The sequence below is a fragment of the Myotis brandtii genome, unplaced genomic scaffold, assembly GCF_000412655.1.
Source record: "Myotis brandtii unplaced genomic scaffold, ASM41265v1 scaffold695, whole genome shotgun sequence".
In the NCBI taxonomy this organism is placed as follows: Eukaryota; Metazoa; Chordata; class Mammalia; order Chiroptera; family Vespertilionidae; genus Myotis; species Myotis brandtii.
The window spans coordinates 1,418,217-1,426,809 of NW_005370716.1; positions in this window are offsets into that span (position 1 = coordinate 1,418,217).

Below are 8,593 nucleotides of genomic sequence, written 5' to 3' on the forward strand. Positions count from 1 at the left end.
CACACACACACACACACACACACATTCTCTCTCTCACTCGCTCACTCTCTCGTTCTCTCGCTCTCTCTCTCTGTATGCCTGGGGCTCTGGGACAAAACAACCTTTGTTTGAAGAGCCATCATGTGTCTGAGTCATGCGGAGGCATGACTGAACTCTGGTCCCCCACCTTGTCACTGCACACCTCTCAGTTATTTTAATTTGACATCAGGAGTGATGACAAAATGTTTGAGAAGTCCTAGGAAAGAGGGGAAGGATTGCGATATTGCCTCCTCAAAGTCCCAAGTCAATGAAATGGAAATAGGTTGCCAGGCCAGGAAGGAATATTAGAAAATTGCCTTATGAGCAATTCGGCTGGGTCATAAATAACCCCAATAATCCTTCACACCAGTGAGGCGCTTTGTCAGGCGCTGAGTTCTTTGCCATACATCAGCCCACTGGCTCTTCCCAATGGGCCTGAGGTAAATAGGACCAGGACTAGCTACCTGGGGAGGTGTGGCCAGAGCCCCCAGCCCGGTGCGCTGCTGCCTATGCTATTTTTGCACCAGTTCAGGCTTAGGCCCAGGCCCAAGAGGTCTTTGTGCTGCATTGAGAAACCCAGCCTCAAGAGCCAGCAGGCAGGAAACAGGGCTGTGATGAGGAGAGGTGAGGGGAGCAGGCTGCATTCTGAGGAACCCTGAGTGGCCAGCTCCTATATATTTTTTGTATTGAGGTAAAATTCACATAAGATAAATTAACCATTTTGACCATTTTAAACTGTACAATTCAATAGCACTTAATACATTCACAATGTTGTACAGTCATCACCTCTATAGAGTTCCAGGACATTTTTATCACCCCAAAAGGAAACCTCATACCCAGTAATCAGTCAATCCCTATTTTCCTCCCCCTTCTTTTTCCTTTAAAAAACTTATTAGAACTTATTTGTAAACTTCAGGTGCAGAGAGTTGAATTAAATCCACCCCTCATTTCAGAGCTGGCTATCACATTACCTATGAGGTGTGCAAGGCCCCTTTCACATTTATTTTTTTTCCTTTTAGTCCAGATCCCTACGTCCTTTCCCCCTCCATGGGCACCTACTCCAATGCATTTGAGATGAGTCTCTGAATATGTATGCGTTCCTATAAAATATAGTGTTGTTTTGCATATGTGTTTTTAATTTGCATAAATGTTATTGTGCTATAAATCTTGTTCTCTTTCTTACTTAGAAAAAAATCAGCACTATGACTGTGAATCATTCCATGTCGCACATACATCTAGTTACTTCAAACTGCTTAGTTTTTTTTATTTTTTTATTTTGATTATCCATTCTCCTGGGGATTAAAAATTGACCTGTCCCAGTTCCATGCAGTGCCACAGTGGCCCTCCTTGGATATGTCCCCATGGTATCTGCATTGGGATAGGCTCCCAGATGTGGCCTCCGTGGATCAGAGTATATTTGCACTCCCTTTTACTAAGCCTGCCTGGTTTGCTTTCCAAACAGTAGGGCACTCCCACAAGGAGGGCATGGAGGCTCCCAGTGGCACCTTATCTTTGCTGACACTTGGTATTTTCCAACCTTCTAATACTTACCAAACTGAGAGAGGCCAAATGACTCTTATTGTTGCTTTAATTTGCATATCCTTAATTACTAGTGAGCTTGGGCATCTTTTCACATATTTATTGACCTTTATGTAAATTGCCTATTCAAATTATTTTTTTAAAAATTTGGATTCCTGTCTTTTTGCTGAATGATTCTGTCTTGTTTGTTTAGTTTTAGACATCACAAATGTATTCACTGCTCATTCATTTATTTTCCCCCAATGCTATATTTTTTGAACAGAAATTATTTTTGTTTAATCAATATGCATTGATAAGTTTTATTTTAGGTCTGATCTTTGCCCTCTCCAAGACCAAAAGGTATTCTCCTACATTTTCTGTCAATAACTTTACCTTTTATATTTAGGTTTTTAATCTGTCAGAAATCATTTTTATATGTGGTATGAGGTGGGAATCTAGCCAGGTTTTTCAGACCTATTTACTCGAAAACCCCTCTTTTGTTTATTGATTTGTGGTCCTAACTTTAATATATATATTAATTCTCCATCACTTTCCTCTGTGACATTTTTCCTCTGCACCAGTACCTATTTTTATTTTTTAAATTGCTATAAATTTGTATTATATCTTACATCTGGTGGGAGAAATCTTCCTCTTTGCTCTTCTTCTATACAAATTGATTTACCTATTTCAAGGCCTTTATTCTTTCAATGTCTTTTTCTTTTCTTGTTTCCCATATAAACAAACTCATGACATTGAGATTGTTAGCAGAATGGGATGCCCTCCTTCATCTCATATCCTGAGCAGAGTTACTCCTTCATTGGAGCTAGTGCTTCAACCATCACAATTTCTTTTGGGTTCCTTGTTTTATTTCAGGACTCACAAGAAACCCCTGAGAAAGGCAATCACATTTTATAGATAAGGACCCTGAAGCTCAGAGAGAGGTATGGATTTCCAGAGATGTACAATGTTTGTCAGAGTGGTGGAATTTGAACCCATGCTTCCTGAGTCCCCATCTTTGTCTCTTGTCACCACACTAGGCTCACACTCAGTGTTTAAGGAAAATAGACTATTCATACTCCCAAGCACAAACACTTGCCACCGCCACTCTCTACCCAGATGAACAAAGTAAAGAGACAGTATGGTCAGAACTGAAGAGGAAAAAGCTGCAGACCACTAGCATTTCAAGGGAGGCCATCAAATATAATTGGGATGGTATGATCAAAGCAGCGGGGTGTTTGGGATACAGTGGAAGTAGCTCCGGAGCCAATGAGGGGAGGACATTGCGGGGGTGGGTATGGAAGCAGTTGAATGGGTATTAATAGATCAAATTCTCCTACACTCCAGCAGGCAAACAGGAAGTATGGGTCAGAAAGAGGGAGAAAAGGACATGATGGTGCTGGTAACTACACTGAGGAAGTCAGCAGTAGGGCCTACAAACAGAGATGGGGTGTGAACAGCAGGAATTCCTGAGACCTCTTGAAGAGGGGTTTCAAGTCTAGATAGGGACTCAGCCTGAGCAGTAGTTCAGCAGAAAGACTTGATCCAGGCATGCTGTGATCCCAGACACTGTCCCAGTGGTGTCTCACAGGTGCACAGCTGCCAATCAGCACTCCAATTCACCTGAGTACTTTTTCAAGGCCAGCCATTGCTTCAGAATGGGAGTCCTCATTGGTCCTCAAGGGGTGCAAGGAGGGGTTACAGGAATATGAAAGTTGTACATGTGCTTGGGGTGTAGATCATTCTACACCACTGGTCCACTGGTTCCCAAACTGACATGGGAGTCACTTGGGGAGTGGGTCAAAAACACAGATGCCAGCCCCTGCCCTGATGATTCACACTCAGGCTGGAGAACCAGTAGTTTATAGCAATGCTTCTCACACTACCTGAGATGGAAGAACTAGTTTTTCAATCTCCATTTTGTAACAATCTATATGCTTGTAAAATGTAAAATCACACATCTCTGTGTTGTAGCCATGTCAAATTGCTGAAACAGTACCTAAACACCTACTCTTATTTATCAACCAGCATTAGTCTGTGGACCATGCTTTGCATAGCATGGGTTCAGAGTCCTATTCCTCCAGAGATTACTTCCAGCCTGGAGGTTTTAGGCTGCTGTGTCAGCAACGGTTGCCCTGAATCTACTCTAGCTTACAAGGCTCTCCTAGGGCCAGGTCCCTTTGGACTTGGTTCAACATTTGAGAGCTCGTTTGCCCTATATTTGTCTTGGCTCCTCAATTTTCCACTCTCTGTAAAGGTGGCAGAATATACAGTTCTCTCTCAGAGCCCACAGACCAGAGAAACTAAGATGCTTGTCAAGTCTTTTTTGTTTATGGGGCTCAGACCTTCTCATTCTGCACTGTACATGCTAAACAAAGTGTACATTGATTTCGCAAAGACTTGGCCTGAGCCAAAGAGGTCTCTTGTGGTCTCCAAAATGGAGTTCCCAAACCAGAGGCCCAACTTCTCTGGAAATGCTTCAGGGGCTGTTGTCCAGAGGGTGGAAAAACTTTCGGGGGGGACTGACTGCAGAGTAACAGCTGCACAAAAGCTCCCAGGGAAGACTGTATTAAGGGAAATAGGCCATTTGAAGTCAAAGGAATGGAATGTATCACAGTGATTGCTAAGGCTTTGTCCCAGTTGAATGTTTCATGGTTCAGAAAGGCATGTTAGTTAAGATGCCTACTATGACTTTCTCTCATTGCCATAAAGACAAATTTATTGCATCAACATTTACTTAACTGTGGTGAGCCATGGCATACTCAGCCCCACATTGGGTGCCTTATGTACCGAGCAGCTCAGCCAGGTTCGGTGAGCCCGAGAGGGGGTGGTGAAGGCATGAGAAAAGACAGACAAGAGAATGAAAGCTGTCCTCTCTGATAGAGAGCTAGCGACAGTGCCACGGACTACAAGCCGTGTCTTTATTTTATAGCCAGATTCCATGAGGCAAAGTAAGGGTGTGGTCAAGATGTTTACAGCATTCTGGTGGGTTTAGATTCTACTCATTTACATGCACCTGAACTCTATCAAGCCCACATCACTTAGGCACGCGGGGGCCATAGGTTCAAGCTCGAAACTATAGCTGTTGGCTATAATTGTGCTGGGAGGGCTCTGCCCTCCAAGCTGGGACTTGCACGTGGCAATGAGAGGATGGTGCTCTCTTATTAGTCCGAGGCTTGAACCTGTCCAAACACTGTAGCCGCTCTCCACACTTAACATCTTATAGCTGCTAGTTCCTGTGCTGAGCCTTTGGAGAGGAAGGTCAGTGCAGATTCACATATCTAGGTGTAGTTGTGAAAGTAAAGAAAGATTATCCTTGATATTGTAGGTGGCCCTCAGCTAATCAATTGAAAGACTTTAAGAACAAAACTGATGTTACCATGAGAAACTTCTTTCTAATGTGGATGGTATCATTAGATTCTGCTTGTGAATTTCCAGCATGCCCTTCCTGATGGCCTGTCCTATGGATTTTGGAGGAGAGATTAAAGTGGTGGCAGAGTAAGTGGATGCTGCATGGACATGCTCCCAGGAACAAACTGGGATCACAATTAAAATACAGAAAAACTTCCTGAATAATCAATGGATTTTGGACTTGCCTAGCCAATCCCACAATTTAGTCATCAGTTGATTAAAATCTATAGTTATATATGCATCTATATCTATATCTGTATCTGTGTCTATATCTATCTATATCTATATCTATATCTATATCTATATCTATATCTATATCTATCTACTAGAGGCCCAGTGCATGAAATTCATGCGGGGGGGGTGTCCCTCAGCCTGGCCTGCACCCTCTTGCCTGATTGCCCCTAACCACTCCCCTGCCTACCTGATCACCCCTAACCACTCTGCCTGCCTGCCTGATTGTCCCTAACCACCTCTGCCTCGGCCCCCACTGCCTGGGCTTCTTCCGGAAGGTCATCTGTAAGGACTTCAGGAAGGTCATTCAGCTGCCCGGTCTAATTAGCATATTATGCTTTTATGATTATAGATATCTATATCATATATAATCTACCTAAAGGATTCTACCAGAAAGGATTCTACCAGAAAAGCAGAATCAGCATATATATTATCTCCATCCTCTTGGATCACATCTCAACTCCATCCCAGCCCCCAGGGTTCTTACCCATTTAGAATTTCTCAGGCCAGCTATGAATTCTGCTGTCTTCTCCAGAAGTCTATGAGCCTTCTGAAGGCAAGGAACCAGTTGCCTTTCTGTCCATGACTCAAGTGCCTTGTCAGGGATTTTCCCTGAGAGGTCCTCCTGAATAATTTTTGAATGAATTGATGTGCAGATGCTAGGAAGTGGAGATCAAGGTGACATGGTGATCTCTCCCTAGTCCAGTTCACCCACTTTCTCTGTCTTCAGTGATGACCTCTGTGCCTGTGACTGAGAAACCTCCAGCTCCAACCCAGACCTGTCCTGTGAGTGCCAAACCCATAACTCCAATCACCTGTTGAGTGTTATAAGGCTGAAAATTCAATATGAGCAGTAGTTGAGCCTAGTAAGTAGGAGTCCAGACTCATGGGCCCAACTGCCTGGCTTAAATCTTTTCTCCTTCAGTGACTAGTTGTGAGATATTTAATTTCTAGGACTCAGTTACCTCATTTAAAAATGAAAATAGTCCTCCTTTTCTTCCTCTTCCTCCTCATCTACCTTATAGAGTTTGAGGAGTAGTGAGATAATACATGTAAAATGTAGGGAAAGGGGCCTAAGACACAGAGTACCCTCTACTGCACTGAAGATTTGTTAGCTAATATTATCATGTTCCATTCCAATTGTTCTAAAGCAAAACTCAATACCTTTTTAAATTGTTTCTCCTCTCCTGTATTCGCCACTCAATAAATGTCTCTACCATCCACTCCCCAATATATTTTATATTATGTCAACTCTAATTCTTAACTATCTCTTTTCCCCATCCCTATTCCATCATCTTCCTCCCAGTCACCACCATTTCTTGCCTGGATAAATGCAATAGCTTCCCAAATGGTATCTCTACCTCTGTTTTTACCCACTTTTTTCAAAGTTTACTCCCTTTACAGCTACCAGGAGGATATTTACAAAGTTAATAACTTCTGTTCTGGACCTTCCAGCTCCAGTGGCTTTCCATATCATAAAGAATAAAATCAAATTCTTATCCCTAGCCTCTAAGCCCCGCATAATATGGCCAAGCCCACCTCTCTGATCTCATCTCCTGCCTCTCTCCCCATCCTCCATTGTGTTCTGGCTACACAGACTCTCTGGCTCTTCCTCAAACACAGATAGTATCCTATTTCAAAGCTTTTGCACATATTGATCTCTTTGGCTAAAACCCAGTTAATTCCTCCTATTTATGCTTCAGTTCATACACTTCTTCTGCAAAGAAGACTTCTCCAACCTCCTTTATTAGATGAAGTTCTCTGTTACATAGTTCTCATTACATCCTGGGTCCCTCCTTTATAGTTCTTAGCCCAGATGTCATTATATCTTTATTGATGTGCTTATCTGATTAATATCTGTCTCTCTCACTCAAACTAAAAGCCCCATAAGGGCAGAGATTTTATGTCTTGTTTGAAATTATGCTTCCAATCACTAGAAGAAATATGCCACATAGTAAATGTTTAATGAATGGTTGTTAAAGGCTGAATCATTGAGGCAAGCCTTGATTTGACTTGGAGATGAGTAAGCCTTTTAAAAAAATTACAGGAGATTGTTGATGAGGTGGTGTCAAAGGAAGAAAAGAGATTTTACCTGAGAAAATAACATAAACAAAGGCATGAAGCCATGGAAGTGGAATGCGGGTTGAAAGAAAAGTGGAAATATTGTTAATGGCTGAAGAAGAAGGTATATGTGAAGCATATGTTAAGATGGAGATGAAAGCAGGGGCAAGACATATCAGATCTTGTGTTTTAGGCTTAATAGCTTCATTTTTGTCTGGTGGGCAATGGGGAGCCATAGAAGGGGTGTGATTTGAGGAAGTCTGGCCCCAAATAAGTTCTCTGTCTCCTTCACTTGGCCCCAGGCATCTTTCATTACAAGTCACTTCCAAATAATCAGGGCAAAATTTTGCAAGCCAAGCTAAGTCCCAGGGAATCCCAATGATTCCTATTGTTTCTTACTCTAAGTTTTCCAAAGACTAAGAGCATTGTTTTTGTGTTTTGAGAAAAGCATGTACTAAATCCTCAATACCAGCTTTTCTATTAACTAAAATCATTGTTCAAAGTTAGGTAACTAGAGGCAAGGACCACAGCTATAAGTTTTGAGGAAAACTATTGGTGCTTCTGGGAGGGGTTAGAGTAACGATAACTTTTAGAGCCTAAGAGATGAGCCAAGTCTAGAGGAAAGAGAGAGGGAGAGAGAGAGAGAGAGAGAGAGAGAGAGAGAGAGACTGAAAGCAAGCCAGAGAGAAAAAAAGAGAGACAACAAAGACAATGAGAAAAGACAGAGACAGAGCTAGAGAAACAAAATGAATGATCGTGAAGGCCAAGGAATCCAAGAGAGATGATACCAGTGAGAAAGGCCCAGAGGCCCAGTCAGAAGCACAAATGTGTGTGTAACTAGTGGACTAGCTTGCTCAGCTTCTGATAAATGACTTCCTCCTTACAGTGGAAGGGGATGTATGAGCTCTGGAATTGGAAGTTAAGTGGGAAAAAAACCCTCAAAATATCATGGGAAGCCAAGTGAAAAATAAGCTTGTCAGTTGGTTAAGAAGTTTACTGGCAAAAATTTTTATATCCATTGATTTTTCTTCCATTCAAGCCCAATCTGTGAAAAGTATGCATGAAGGTAGATATTCAGGTTTCTCACCCTGAGAAGTTTGAAATAACCAATGACTGTCTGAGCACCCTGCTGAGGGTTTTGTCCCCAACCTGCCTCATGTCTTGGCAGGAGGGAAGAGCCATGGCGGCAGCACCCAGGGATTTTCCTTGGCACTGGGTATATTGGAGCTGGGTGACATTCAATGCCAAATGGAAAGAATGATGGTTTCTGTTTTTCCAGTGTTGCACTGGAGAAGGAAATGTGGGACCACATGTCTCTGCTTTTATTTTCAACGTCAATGGGAAGGAACCTTCACAT